A 14,927-nucleotide genomic window follows, 5' to 3' on the forward strand; every position below is an offset into this window, starting at 1 on the left:
CGCCGGCATACCCACATCATGACGCAGATGCTTTACACAGAGAGTAGTGGGTGCCTAGAACTTGTTGCCGGGGAGATAGTGGAAGCGGATATGGTAGTGACTTTTAAGGGGCATCTTGACAAATACATGAATAGGATGCGAATAGAGGGATACCCTGGAAGAGTAGGGGGTTTTAGTTAAGCCAGACAGCATGGTCGGTGCAGGCTTGGAGGGTCGAAGAACCTGTTCCTGTACTATAATTTTCTTTGTTCTTTGAAAGGTGTTAGTGTGTTGGAGATGGTTCAAGGTTCAAAGGATTTATACCTAGAATGAGTGGGTTGTCTTATTGCAATGTCCTAATTATGTTAGAGGTGTGGGTTTTTGCATAAAAAGAAAAGGTATAGTTTGCACATGTAGATTCAAACTAACCAACAACAGGTTTTATTGAAAGAGATGTTCTCTGCACTGCACCAAGTACAAAACAGTAGCCTGCAGCAACACCCTAGTGCCATCACCATTAAATCATGTGATCAGCTCTGAAAGCAACCTGCAACTCTTTTACATACATAACACTTACGAAGATAGTCGAAGATAGTCGGAAAGGCTGTGTTTGTTTACACTGGAGCTTAGAAGAGTGAGTAGTGACTTGATTAATGTTTATAATATCCTGAATAGTCTTGATGACATGGACGTAGAAAGGATGTTTCCTGCTGTGGGTGAATCCAGTACTACAGGGCATCCATTTTAAAATTAGAGGTCACCTTCTAGGATAGAGTTGATGAGATTTTTTTCTCTGAAGTTTGTGCGACTTTGGAACTCTCTGTTTCAGAAGGCGGTGGTAGCAGAGTCATTGAATATTTTTAAGGCAAAGCTAGATAGATTTTTATTAAGTAAGGAAAACAAAGGTTATGGGGGGGTAGATGAAAATGTGGAACCTCAGGACATCAAGAAGTGCTTTACTGCCAATTAAGTATTTTTTCAAACGTAGAACATTCTCTTTCATTTTGGAGTATGGATGGGAGCAGAAATGGGAGTGATTTCGAGGCAGGATCGCTGGCCGTGCGAGGTCATAGAAGTCTTAACCTGTTCAACTCATTACATTCCTTATGCACTAAGATAAAGTCACAAACTGATCAACTCATTGCATATGCAGGGAGCATGGCATGTCTTTCATTGGGAGCAGACAGGAAGACATCATGCCAGCACTTACCTGATGGGGTTGAAACTTCTGGCACTATATTTAAAGAGCACACAGGCAGCCATTCACTCATTTCAGCCCAGGACTATCTGGCTGTCATTCAAGATTTTGCCAAGACCAGAATCTTGCTGAGCAAACAATGTGTGGGGCCATGGTTACAAACATAACTATTAGGTAGGATCACAGACTTATCAATCATGACCTTATTAAATAGTGGGGGAGGCTCAAGGAGCCTGTGATAACCCTCAGGACTTAAATGGGGAATCCTTAATTGATTTCCAGGTGGGACCCATGGAATATGAGTTCCTGTGGGAACAGGAGATTGCCTATTCTGGTAGAACGCATCGCCTCAGCTCTTACAAGGCGAACCCCTGAGCGGGTCAAGTGAACTATCGTCACGAGTGGGACTCATATATGCGCACCACAGTGTTTTGGTTTAACTTTTGATTTAAGACAAAATATTGTTCCTTTGCAGTTGGCTTCCTGAGTTATTACAGGGCTGAATGGCCTACTACTCCTATTTAGTATCTTTGTAACCATGGGCCACAAATTGTTTGCCCGGCAAGGTTCTGATCTTGGCAGAATCTTGAATGACAGCCAGACTGGTGGTCCTGGTTTGCAATGAGTGAACGGTTGTCTGTGTGCTTTTTAAATGTAGTGCCAGGAGCTTCAACCACATGTGGTAAGTGCCGGGATGGTGCCTTCCTGCCTGCCCCCACTGCAAGATATGCCATGCTCCCTGCATATGGAATGTAATGAGTTGAACAGTACAAGATCTTGTGCGACCAGATGTCCTGCCGCCGAGTGGAAGTCACTGCCTCCAGACATCTCCAAAATGGAAGAGACTGCTCTATATTTGATAAAGTACTTCACTGTCAGCAAAGCACAGTTTGATGTCCTGAGATTTGTTAATTCATGCATATCAATTCATCTTTTTGTCAAACTTAAAAGTGTTTCATGAACAAACTATAAACAAACTAAATATTTGATTGGTTCAGATATATTCATACAAAAGGAACAAAGCCTTATGATCAGAATAGCATCGATTACCCATAATTTCATAAAACAGTGGAAACCAGGTAAGAAAACGCCAATGAACAAAGCAACTAGTTTCGGGTTTTGCAGAATGCAACCTCTGAAATATTTGCTAAATTCCTAGAATTTCAAATAATAAAAAAAACTATCAACTCTGTTCAATCATTGTGAATTAAAGGCTCTAATTATAAACTGGAAAGAGCGTGGGACACAATTCCCAAAACATTGATGAAAATGGTGAAAAAAAAACAATTTGACTTAGCTATTGCAAACCAGTAGCCCTGCTGACGAAAACCACCAAATATGAAACTGGCAAATATGAGAACGGTAACCAATGAAATTTGGGAAAATACTTTTAAAACAGTTCTGGTTGTTATCTTAATCTGAGAAATAAACAGCTCAACATTTTTAAATGGCGTTGCAATCTCTTTCCTCATTTTTGATCAGTTTTTTACTTTTGGTAGCTCCTCCATGCTGACAGTTCTTGTTAGACCATGACTAAGTATTAGTCAAATTATCTTAAAATATTAAGTATCCTTGTATATTAAGTATATTGAAGTTGCATCTATTTATGTTAAAATACAGATTTAATCATGCTTAAATATTCTTTGTGCTGTAAGTACTGCCACCCTGGAATTATTGAATATAAATTAGTAGACTTTTCTCACTCTAGACTTTTCTCAACTTAATTAATATTTTAATATATTCTTTGACAATGATAAAACACTAAAATTATTAGATAAATGCAGGGTAATTTAATAAAGAATCTTGGATTGATTTTTTCCAGTTGGGGGTGTGACAATTCAATGATTCCTTCCCTTAGTCTCAATTTATTTAAATAACTGACTTACTACAGCTGATGGAATTATAATCACAGGCAATCACTCGCATAAGAATCCTTGCATCCTCACTTGATGGATATTAAAGTTTCTTGTGAAAATACAATATTGGTGGCAATTAGTCATTCATGACAAAACATTTGAATAAGCTGAAGGACACTTTTTTAAAAAAACTTCATGTTTACTGTGCTGTTTTAAGTCACGTAGAATGGTCAGCCTTTCATAATATCAGTCTCTATTAGAAAAGGTGGCGCTGAAATTTCTGGTTGTGGGACACTACAAAAGGAGATATCTGCCAAGGTGCAAGCAGGGACAGAAATTTGATTCCTCCCCACTCAAAGTTCAGTGATAAATTCCATTTTGAAAGGGGGAAGGTGTGCCTTCCATCCCGTTCCTAAATCATATGGGTGTGTTTGGCGAACTCCGTATGTTCCTGACAATTTTGGCTTTATAAGGACTCAATGTAACTATTGCTAGATGTGAGCTGGAATGAACTCCTTTGAAAATATCCCAGACTTTATCCAAATTTAGTTAGCCAATTGCTGAAGGGATTCATTTTTTAAACTGCTGTGTGGCTCTCCTACTGCAGCTGTTGGAAATTCAGAAGTATCCTTGCACCCTCACTTTTGGATACACTGGGATTGATGTAAATGTAAGACTTTGGTTCATTCCATGCGTGCTGTGATGCATGTATAGTTCCATCTAGTGGCAGGAGGAGGAGTTGGTGCCCCCACTTTGCATACTTGTAAAACCTAACAAGCTGGATCTGCAGCAAAAGTGTCGTCAGATTTCCAGGATAATCCTAAGGTTCCAGGCAGTTACATGGTTCATGCATTCCAGTACTAATAAGTTATCACTGTAGGTAAACTCGAAGTTCCTTGCTCCTTTGCACTATCTGTATAATTAACAAGTGAAACATTTTATTTGCTTTTGGAGCAGATCTCCAAATGAGTCTCAACACAGTCACAAGCTAATGAGTGTGCTTCAGAGTGATTTATATCCCTTAATTATTTCAAAAATGATGTATAAGTATTGCCCTGACATTCTAAAAGTGAACTTAAAGTTAGAATTCTAGGTACAGGAAAGCAACAAGTAATAAACTTGAGTTTTTAAGGGGACAAAGCTATCTCACCTAGGAGACTAATTAGCCTCAGTCTGGTTCCAGGTCATTAAATAACTTTATAATTAAGCTTAATCAAGAACCAAAACTGGTGTTACCAAAAGTGTTGCCATTCCCAGACGTGTAGAAAATCTCAGCCAAATACCCTGGCTCTCAGTATGTAATATCTCGTGTCAGTATAAAATGTTGACTCAATGTCCTTGGCGACACAAATGTTTTGCATTGCCTACGACCAACAAAAACTACATTTTTCTGTTGCTCAAACTGTCAAATACCATTAAAGGATAAAAATAATAAGTATAGACACCAACAGATGTTGGAACAGTTGTATCTACCTCATACTAATAATATAGTTTTGTATGTATGCAACACTAAAACATCCATAATCAAAGTCACAAATGGCATGCATGGGTTTTGACAAAAGGTTATCGACCTCAGAAGTTAATTCCACATGTAAGCTGGCGGCACCCAGCTCTCACTACCAGCTCCTTCAGCGCTCCACTATCTCTATGTTGTCTAACTGTTAGTCCAACGTTCAATTCTGGATGAGCTGCAACTTCCTCCAATTAAACATTGAGAAAACCAAAGTGTTTTTAGGCCTCTGCCACATACACTGGCTGGGATTTTCCCCGATATCAGCTGCCATGGAGTTTTTATTTATTTATTTGTGTCACAAGTAGGCTTACATTAGAATTGCCATGAAGTTATTGTGAAAATTCCTGCTCTGCCACACTCGGGTACACTGAGGGAGAATTTAGCATGGCCAATGCACCTAACCAGCATGTCTTTCAGACTGTGGGAGGAAACCGGAGCACCCAGAGGAAACCCACACAGACACTGTGAGAATGTTGACTCCCCACAGACAGTGACCCAAGCTTGGAATCAAACTCACATCCCTGATGCTGTGAGGCAGCAGTACTGACCATTGGACCACCATGCCATCCCACGAATAAAATCTGCCTATTAACAGCAATAACAAGACTTTAATAAGACGTGGTAGAATACAATCTGCCCGGCAACAGGTAGAAATCTGCTTAGCAACAACAGGGTGGCACAGTGGTTAGCACTGCTGCCTCACAGCGCCAGCGACCTGGGTTTGAATTGCAGCTTAGGTCACTGTCTGTGCAGAATCTACATGTCCTCCCCGTGTCCTCCCACAGTCCAAAGTTGTGTAGGTTAGGTGGATTGACCATGCTAAATTGCCTCGCAGTATCATGGGGATTAGCTGGGTGAGCACATGGGGTTATGGGGATAGCGTGTGGGTGGGATTGTGGTCAGTGCAGACTGAATGGGTTGAATGGCCTCTTTCTACACCATTGGATTCTTTGGTTCTGTGATTGAGTAGCCAGCATTCAAAATAAGTGATTTTCCCAGTGACAAGATTAATAGGCATCTAGACAGAGCCAGCTGTAAATTGCCTGTTAGTAGGAAACAGCTTATGTAGAAGATTGAGAGATAAGTGGAAGTATACACATGCTAATTTCTAGAATCAAGGAATTTGTAAGAAGCAAACAACCAAATGCACAGAATGAAAAATTTAAGAAAAAAAAGTGGTATAACTGCCAGCACCCTCAGAAGCAGACAGGTCAGTTTACATCTAATAGCCAGAAGCCAGTTTACATCCAACAGCCTGAAAGACCAGTCTACAATTCACAGCCAGGAGGCTAGGCCTTCATCTAAGTCTTAGAGCCAAGGCAGTGCAGAAACCTTTGAAAAGGTAGTTTAAGTATCTTCGTTGGACTAGGAAAAGACATTTGCCTAGACTTGATAATCCACCCAGTATTGTGTAGTAACTATAAACTGGATTTGACTAATACATTTATTTAATTTGGATGTTGTTTGGGATGGGGAAATCTTCAGGAGTTCAGGAATTGCAGATCTATTTTGGAACCAGAGGTAATTTCTACATAAACTGTGTGAGTGTTTGGTATGTCATATACTTAATTATGCAGTTGTTTTTAATTTAATAATAGTTATAAACAACTGGACTGGTTATTCTCATTTGAGTTTCACATGACTCGTCACACCATTCCAAATATTACCATTACCATAAACCAGTGTTTTAAGTTGGGACACTCTTGCCAAGAACATCAGTGTGATTCGTGACATTGGCAAAGGCCAGTGTCAGGTAAGAGAAACAGCAGTGAAGTTGTTGATGGCAGTGGCAGCTTTCTTCTCAGTATTGTGCAGCTCTTAGAAAAGTAAAGTTCAAGCTCCTGTTCCACAAAGTATCGCTGGTGGGTGACCCTTGATTCATTTGTCCTGCCAGCTATTTAGAAGTGTAAGGATTGGGGCACATGCAAACCAATCCACCCTGGAACACACACTGTGCCCTGGGCATCCCCTCCTGGCACTACCCACTCAGCACTTCCTGGACACTGCCCTGGCACTACTGGGGCACTGCCTGGGCACCCTCTGGCAGGGTAGTGCCTGGGCATATCCCCCTCCTTCCAATATTGCACTCACCTGAGCTCCCTTGGTGAGATATGCTCACAAGATACATGCCTTCAGAAACCAGTTGTGATACATGCTGTTCCGCCCTCATGGATATTCAGAGGTTGGGGGGTGGGGAGGGTGCATGGTTTGATTCCGGCTTAGGGACCTAATAATTTCATAGATTCACACAATCATAGAATCGCTAATGTACAGAAGGAGGCCATTCAGCCCATCGACAACAGTCCCACCCAGATTGTGTTCTCGTAATTTTGTGTATTTACTCGACTAATCCTGCCGGCACTAACGGGTAGTTTAGCATGGCCAATCCAACTAAACCACACATCTTTGGACTATGGGAGGAAAGCAGTGCACCCAGAGGAAACCCACACAGACTCAGGGAGAATGTGTAAACTCCACATAGACAGTGACCCAAGGCTGGAATTGATCTTGAGTTCCTGGAGCTGTGAGGTAGCAATGCTAACCATTATAATGATATTCCCAATGTAAAACATGATTTTGCAGTTATCTTGATATTTTCTGCTTCTGTTGCCCCAATCCATCAGATACAAACAGGAGTGGAAAATCCCAGCAACTCTTCCCTTGCTTGGTAATTATTCCATTCCCTCTAAGACCACTGTATCAGGCTGAACAGATAGTGCTGTGGTAATAGCACTGGATTAGGAGATGGTCAATTGGCTGATTTGTGATGCAGAGCAATTGAAGTTTCAATTCCCGTACTGGCTGAGATCTTTCATGAAGTCCCTGCCTTCTCAATCTTGCCCCTCACCTTAGGTGTGGTGATTCTCTGGTTAAATCACCACCAGTCAGCTCTCACTGTCAGAGGGGAAAGTTGCCTGTGGTCATCTGGAATCATGGTGACTTTACCTTTAGTAATCCAGAGGCCCAGGCTAATGCATAGGGAACATGGGTCAATTCCCACCATGTCAGCTGGTGGAATCTAAATTCAATTAGTAAAATCATGAAGCTAATCTCAGAAATGGTGACTGTAAAACTTCCATTGAATGTTGTAAAACTCATCTGGTTCACAAGTGTCCTTTAGGGAAGAAAATCTGCTGTCTTTATCTGGTCTGACATACATGTAACTCCACACCTTCAGCAATGCAGTTGATGTTATCTACATGGACTAGCAAGGCCTTTGACAAGGTATCGCATAGTAGGTTGTTGCATAAGGTTAAATCTCATGGGATCCAGGGTGAGGTATCTAAATGCATACAAAATTGGCTTCTTGACAGAAACCAGAGGGTGGTTGGAGAGGATTGTTTTTCAAACTGGAGGCCTGAGACCAGCGGTGTGCCTCAGGGATCAGTGCTGGGTCCACTGTTATTTGTCATTGAGTTAATGTTTTGAGTCCAATGTGATACTTCTTCAGAACTGCACTCCAATCCACTCCCTGAATCACTATCACAATGTAACTCATCTCTACTCGCTTTCCTGGATTGTTCCCACCTTAGAAACCCTCATGTAGAACATGCCAATTTAGATCCTTCTTGTAGTAAAAAGAAAAGACTTGCATTTATAGAATGCCTTTCACGATTTTTGGTTATGCCAAAGCACTTTAAGGCAATGAAATATGTTTGAAGTTTTGTTTATAATGTGGAGAAACACAGCAGCCAATTTGCACACAGCTATGTCCTACAAACAACAATGAGATAAAATCTGAATATGTTTTTCGTGGGGCATGAGCATTGTTAACAAGGCCAGAATTTATTGCCCATTGCTTGTTTCCCTTGAGGACATGGCAATAGTGACATACCCTCTTCAATTCCGGCAGTCCATATGTTATTGTCAGTGTTTCAATTCGTTAGGGAGTTCCAGGATTTTAATCCACTAATAATGAAGAAAAGCATACATATGTGCAAGTCAGGAAGTATGTGACTTGTCTGCTATCTTTGTCCTAGATAGTAGAGCTCAGAGGTTTGCTGTTGAAGAAGCGTTGGTGAATTGCTGCAGTGCATGTTGTCAACGATGCATACTGCAACCATAGTACAGGGTGATAGAGGAATTGAATGTTTGTGGTTGTGCACTGGCTGCTGATCAAGCAATTGTTTTGTCATGGATGATATCAAGCTCCCTGAATGTTGTTACAACTTTATCCATCCAGGCATATATAGAGTATTGCATTAAACTGCTCACTTGTTTCTTGTGAATGATGGGGAGGCTTTGGGGAATCAAGAAATGAACCACTCATTGCAGAATACCTAGTTGTGATCTGCTGTGGTAGACACACTATTTGTGTGGCTGGTCCACTTTAATTCGTATTCAATGTTGACCTCCAAGAATATTGATGGTAGAATGTCAAGAGGTAGGGGATAGACTCTCTTGTTAGAAATGATCATTGCCTGACCCTTGTGTGGCAAAAATGTTGCTTACCACTTATTAGCTCAAGCCTGAATATTGTCCAAGTCTTGAAATGCAGGCATGAACTTCTTCATTATCTAAGGAATTGCAAATGGAATGAAACATTGTGCAATCTTCAATTAACAGACTGATTTTGCACCTTCGTTGGAGGAAAGTTAGTGATGCAGGCACTATCCCAAGGAGCTCCTGCAGCATGACCTATGGCTAGGCTGTTTGGCTTCCAAGAACAACTTACTTCATACTAGTTTTGACTATGGCTACTGGAAAATTTTCTTCCTCATTTCCATTGATTTCAGTTTTACTTAGATTCCTTTGTGCTACAATTAATTGAATGTGGTCTTGATGTCAAGGTCAGCCAGTCTTACCTCAGTATCTAGCATTTATCCTGTAACATAGCCACTCATTGATCCCTGACTTATAACACACTATACTCTCTAAACCTTCACTCTCTAACCACTATTCTGTAATACACTCTGCAATCTGGCCCCCATCCTTTATATACACCTTACTGTCTGACAACTTTCCTGTGAAATACCACATTCTCTGACTCCCATTCTGTAAACACAGTAAGAAGTCTCACAACACCAGGTTAAAATCCAACAGGTTTATTTGGTAGCAAACACCACTAGCTTTCGGGGCTTTTCCCCTTCATCAGGTGAGTGGGGAGTTTTGATCACAAACAGAACTCTGTGATCAGAACTCCCCACTCACCTGACGGAGAGAAAAAGCCCCAAAAGCTAGTGGCGTTTGCTACCAAATAAACCTGTTGGACTTTAACCTGGTGTTGTGAGACTTCTTACTGTGTTTACCCCAGTCCAATGCCAGCATATCCACATCTTCCCATCCTGTAACACATGCCATTCTTTGAATCCAATTGTGTAAGATGCACCATTCTTTGACTTTCATTGTATTGTACATCCAACTCTCAGAGCTAACCTGTAACACATCCCATTTTAATTGGTGTGTGCCCTCAGTCATTTCCTGCTATATCACAACACATCTTATTATTCTATTCCAAAGGCTTCATCCTTTGGCATTCTCTGACATTCGTAATAGCACTTCAACTCTAGTTATAGTAATTCTCCCTCATAACGCCCCCACATTTCATGCTTATTACAGTGGTAGCATCCAAAGCTCTGGGTTCAAGTACCACTTCAGGACTTGATGACCAGGAAGTTGCATTCATAACATTGCCAACAGTTTGATTTCCTGTCTATAAATTCTGCCAGTGGATCTGATGGCAGCCAGTAAGAGCAGGAGAGTTTCTTGGTCAGCCATACTGCAGAAGGGACAGGAAATCACTGCAGTACTTTGTCAAGCATAATCTTGGACCAAACCAATGATAGTCCATTGGCCCCGAACACCGTTTAGAATATGGGACTTGAAGGAGGAAGAATTGGTCTCACTCACTTACTTTTTGTCCACTCTGTTCTCCAATGCTGCAACTATCTACCCTTCCTCCTACTACATTGACCCCTCTCACACCATATAATGTAGTACAGTGCATTTTCAGACTCCTGTAATATGGTGCTCCTGACACCATTAGGTAGCATTATTTACTGTCAGTCTTCAATTATCAAAGCAAAAGCCATTCTAAAAACACCTTTTACAGCACATCCATTCACAGACTCCCTACCTTAATGTTCCTCACTTCAACATATAGTGAGTAGATCATACTGTCAAATACTATCCAATCCAATTATCCAATTGGATCCCTTCTTATAAGCAGAAGTATCACATTTTACATATTTGAAAACAATATATATATAAAATGTGAAAAATATTTTTAAAAAATAAAAACGTATCCACAAGATAACTCCAAATAGGAAAGATGTTAAGGTTTCCAGTATCTTAGATTCTCAACTTGGTTCAAAATCCTTCCAGCTAGAAATTTTTATTTAACAAACAAGCTTTTAATTAACATTTGACAACAAAAATAAACTGAAACATGGAGAACGTCATAGTTGAATTATCTGTAGTCTGCTCTAGCTGGATTCCTTTATGAGTGCCTTTCTGAAGCAGCTGGCCTTTTGTTTCTCTTTAATTCCTCTATTGTTTTGAGGATATGTAAAAACCCTTCATTCTTTTATCAGGTACTTTGCAGGAGGATTTCAACAATCTCCCCATTTTCATTGGAGTAGAAGTTTGCAAGCCACATAAAAACAAGTGATGGACACATTAAGATTAAATGGTTTTCTGTGGCAATGCGAGCACCCAGCAAATGGGTTTCACAAACAACAATAAGCAATCACTGTGGAGAAGAGATGATTGACAATAGGTTCATTTGTTTGTTCAATAATGATAAGTTTGTGTGGTTGGTAATCATCAATAATCAATTCTAACTCATAGTCTGCATGTATTGGCAAATCCTCTGACCACAAGCATACTTTTAGTTTGCCTCGCTGTTATGAAAGAAACATTGAACGTCTAATGGGCTATTTTGCAAGCTGCAGCCATGTTTAGGAGCACAGTGTAATTTGCTTCAACATTGATTTCATTGTTATTTTCTACATTTCGTAAGGACAATTATTTTGTTTGAATCTTGTGTTTCATTCCAATTAATAGGAATTTCATAAAGAATAGATTTATAGTTCATCCTAAATTAAGTTTCCTAATAATGATACTAATGTGTGCCATTGCATTAGTAAAGGTACGACACAGGATGAAATACAATATAAGTTATTTATATTAGGTTGGTGCAGCGCAAAGTTCTCTAGCCTTTCAACCGAGGACTGGGTAACTGCAGAATACCCTGGGCCTGCGTAACTGTGTGCAAAACTGAAAAATAACAGCACACAATAAAATCGAAGGTTTTAAGTAATGAATGGAATGTTGTGTAAAAGCATAGTATTGTACTGGAAAAATGATTCTTTCTTTGCACTGTTTGTAATTTTTCGATCTGTCGATTTGCAATAGTTTATTTCAGAGTTTTTTTGTGAATAAAGTATATTTTTTAAATAAAAAGTAAGTTTTCTGGTATGAATCGCTTCTCGGCCTTTTGGCTAAGATCAAATCTAGTATCGACATGCAGTGCTTGGTTCAAGTCATTAGGTTATATTTTAGCTTCATTGAAGCATTTTTAAAAGTGGCATCTCGGCCTTTTGGCCAAGATGCAAATAAGATCAAGCCTTGGAGGAGGAGTTTTGCCTACTCCAATCAGCTTGGATCATGTAGGTCAAGCCCAAGACAGGAGGTGAGAGCCCTGTCTTGTCAGCTTGGATCGGGAATGTCTCAACTTGTTGAGACTCTGAAGTGGACTTGATTGGATTGAATTGAATTAAAAAATTTTAAGAAGTTCTCTAGTATGAATGAATGTAATTAATGTATTCATAATGTAATGTCATTGGGGTTTGCAGAGTTAGGGAGGAATGAATCACCTGTGGAGTAGAAGAAGCTTGGGAAATGTTGGGGAATCTGAATTTTGTAAGATCAGCGTGATATTAGGAAAGAGCATGGAGCAGATCAACTGTGCAAATAGGGAAGGTTGAGAGATGAAAGCAGGGGAAGAGTCTTTGGGTTAGAACTTTGATCACACAGTTCAATTTTGCAGGTATAAAATCAGTGGTTAAGCATGTGCATGTTTATTCCAAACAAAGAACGAAGCAAGTTACAGCACGAGAACAGGCCCTTCGGCCCTCCAAGCCTGTACAACCATGCTGCCCAACTTACTAAAACCCCCTACCCTTCCGGGGACCATATCCCTCTATTCCCATGCTATTTATGTATTTGTCAAGACGCCCCTTAAAAGTCACTACTGTATCCACTTTCACTATCTCCCCCAGCAACAAGTTCCAGGCACCCACTACTCTCTGTAAAAAATCTGCCTCGTATATCTCCTTTATTTCATACCAGAAAAGCATTGTCCACCATATTGGTTCCACTGTAAAGATCCAGAGTGTTTGCTGAAATTATTAAAATACTTATTAGAATATTTAAGTCAGACTCATATATCTGTTGTAGGAGCCTTCTCCAGTGCCAGCTTTGCCTCATAAAAAAAACTCTTAGAAAATCATGGCAGTACCGAGGATTCTGCAGGAGCACTATTTAAAGATCTTATCCATTCCATAAAGTTCCATTGTTGGATGTCCTCCTAATGCCTGGATTTTTATTTGGCTATTTACTCTGTTGATGCTGGACTGCATTTGTCTGCTGTAAAAGCAGTTTTATTGCAGTTTTGCATGACCTGGTGTGTCTGCATTTGGGAGTAGGGGGAAGCAGCAAAAAAGACATGACAAAGCTGGAGCAGTTGGGTGAAGGAAGTGTGCAGAAAACCATGCCCACAGTGGGTCTTTCGGGTATACTTCATACCACTTGTAGGTGCAATATATGAGACCCATCACGCCACCGTAGCAGCTATCACTGAGCTATGTAATCTGCTACAGCTACAGATTGTGCCTGAAAGCAGGCAATTGATAGTACTGCTTGGAGACTCTTATGAAGACCCTTCCTGCAACAAAGCCAACAAAATACCAAGACCAAGTCTGTAATGAGGTTAAGAGCCAAATAAACATTATTGAGCAGGTTATTACTGAGTAAATGCCACTGGATAGCACTATCCATTTTCCATCACATTGCTGATGATTGAGAATACTGAGAATGGACTGATGGAATGGTATTTGTTCTACTTTTTGTGGCCATGATGTACTAGGCAATTTTCCACATTGCTGGATAGATGCCAGCTATACTGGAACAGTTTGGTTAGGTACACAGCAAGTTCTGAATCACAAGTCTTCAGTGCTATTGTTAGAATATTGTCAAGGCCCATTGTTTTGTAGTATCTGGTGCCTTCAGCCATTTCTTGACATAACATGGAGTGATTTGAATTGTCTGAAGACAGACATCAGTTTTGCTGAGGACCACAGACAGAGGTCAAGATGGATCATCCACTCAGCATGTCTGGCTGAAGATAGTTGTAAATGCTTCAGCCTTACCTTTTGCTCTCCCATCATTAAGAATGGGATATTTAGAACTTCCTCCTCTAATTAGTTGTTTAATTTTCCATTTCACAAAAAACCTGCTCTTTCACGACTGGATGTGATATGACTGCAGAGCTTAGATCAGATCTATTGGTTGTGGCTTAGCTCTGTCAGTTGGATGCTTTTTCTGCTGTTTGCATGTGATGCTTAACCAGACTGATACTTCGCTTTTAGGTATGCCTAGTGCTGCTCCTGCCACGACCTCTCACTCTTCATTGTACCAAGTTGATTGCAGCTTGATGGTAATGGTAGAGTGGATGATATGCAGGCCCATGATGTTTCGTATTACATGGATTCCAGTTTTGATTTGTTCAACCTGTACAAAATCTATCCCATTTCACATGATGGTAGGCGTACATGACACATGGAGGGTAAGCTCAATGTGAACTTGGTCTTTATCTCCACAAAGAATGTGTGATGGTCACCTCTACCAACACTGTCATGGACAGATGCATCTGCGACAGACAGATTGGTGAGGATGAAGTCAAATAGGTTTTCATTCATTAGTTTCCTCACCAGACCCAGCCTACCAGCTATGGGCATGATCTTTCCGGCCCGCTGCGCCGATTGACCGGTGCAACAGGCCAGGAAGATAGCATGCAAGGCTTTCATGCCAGGCACGAACTGGTCTTGTGCTGAACGCCATCTTCCCAGACCTGTTTTGCCGACATGATTGGCTTCACCTCCAGAAGCTGATTTAAATATTAATGTCCTGCTTAGCATCGGGGTGGCAGGAGATCTCCAAGTGCAGTTCAGGGCATGTGCGAAGTAGCATGCTGCAGCCGGCTTCCCTGGTGAACTTAGGCTCTGCCCCACAACACCTGCCCCCACCAGCATGAATCTCCTGACTGCTAAAACAAAAATTGATAGAGTTTGGAAGATTGTGCAGGGTAGCTCGCTGAAAACACTCCAATTTTCAGACTTTCTTTGACAGAATTTTTTCTATATCTTTCAGAATATAGCCA

At 40.6% G+C, this 14,927-nt stretch overlaps 1 protein-coding gene and 1 non-coding gene across 3 annotated transcripts in view; both read left to right on the plus strand.

Moving 5' to 3' along the window:
* Positions 1 to 14,927, plus strand: part of zfpm2a (zinc finger protein, FOG family member 2a) — an 808,884-nt gene that overhangs the window by 759,066 nt on the left and 34,891 nt on the right. The gene's annotated exons all lie outside the window — the stretch shown is intronic.
* LOC145347112 (U2 spliceosomal RNA) lies at positions 11,969 to 12,165 on the plus strand. The gene has a single exon (XR_013887770.1). It is a non-coding gene; the product is annotated as a U2 spliceosomal RNA (small nuclear RNA).

Source organism: Carcharhinus amblyrhynchos, chromosome 8 (assembly GCF_965287045.1).
Source record: "Carcharhinus amblyrhynchos chromosome 8, sCarAmb.v2.hapA, whole genome shotgun sequence".
Taxonomy (NCBI): domain Eukaryota; kingdom Metazoa; phylum Chordata; class Chondrichthyes; order Carcharhiniformes; family Carcharhinidae; genus Carcharhinus; species Carcharhinus amblyrhynchos.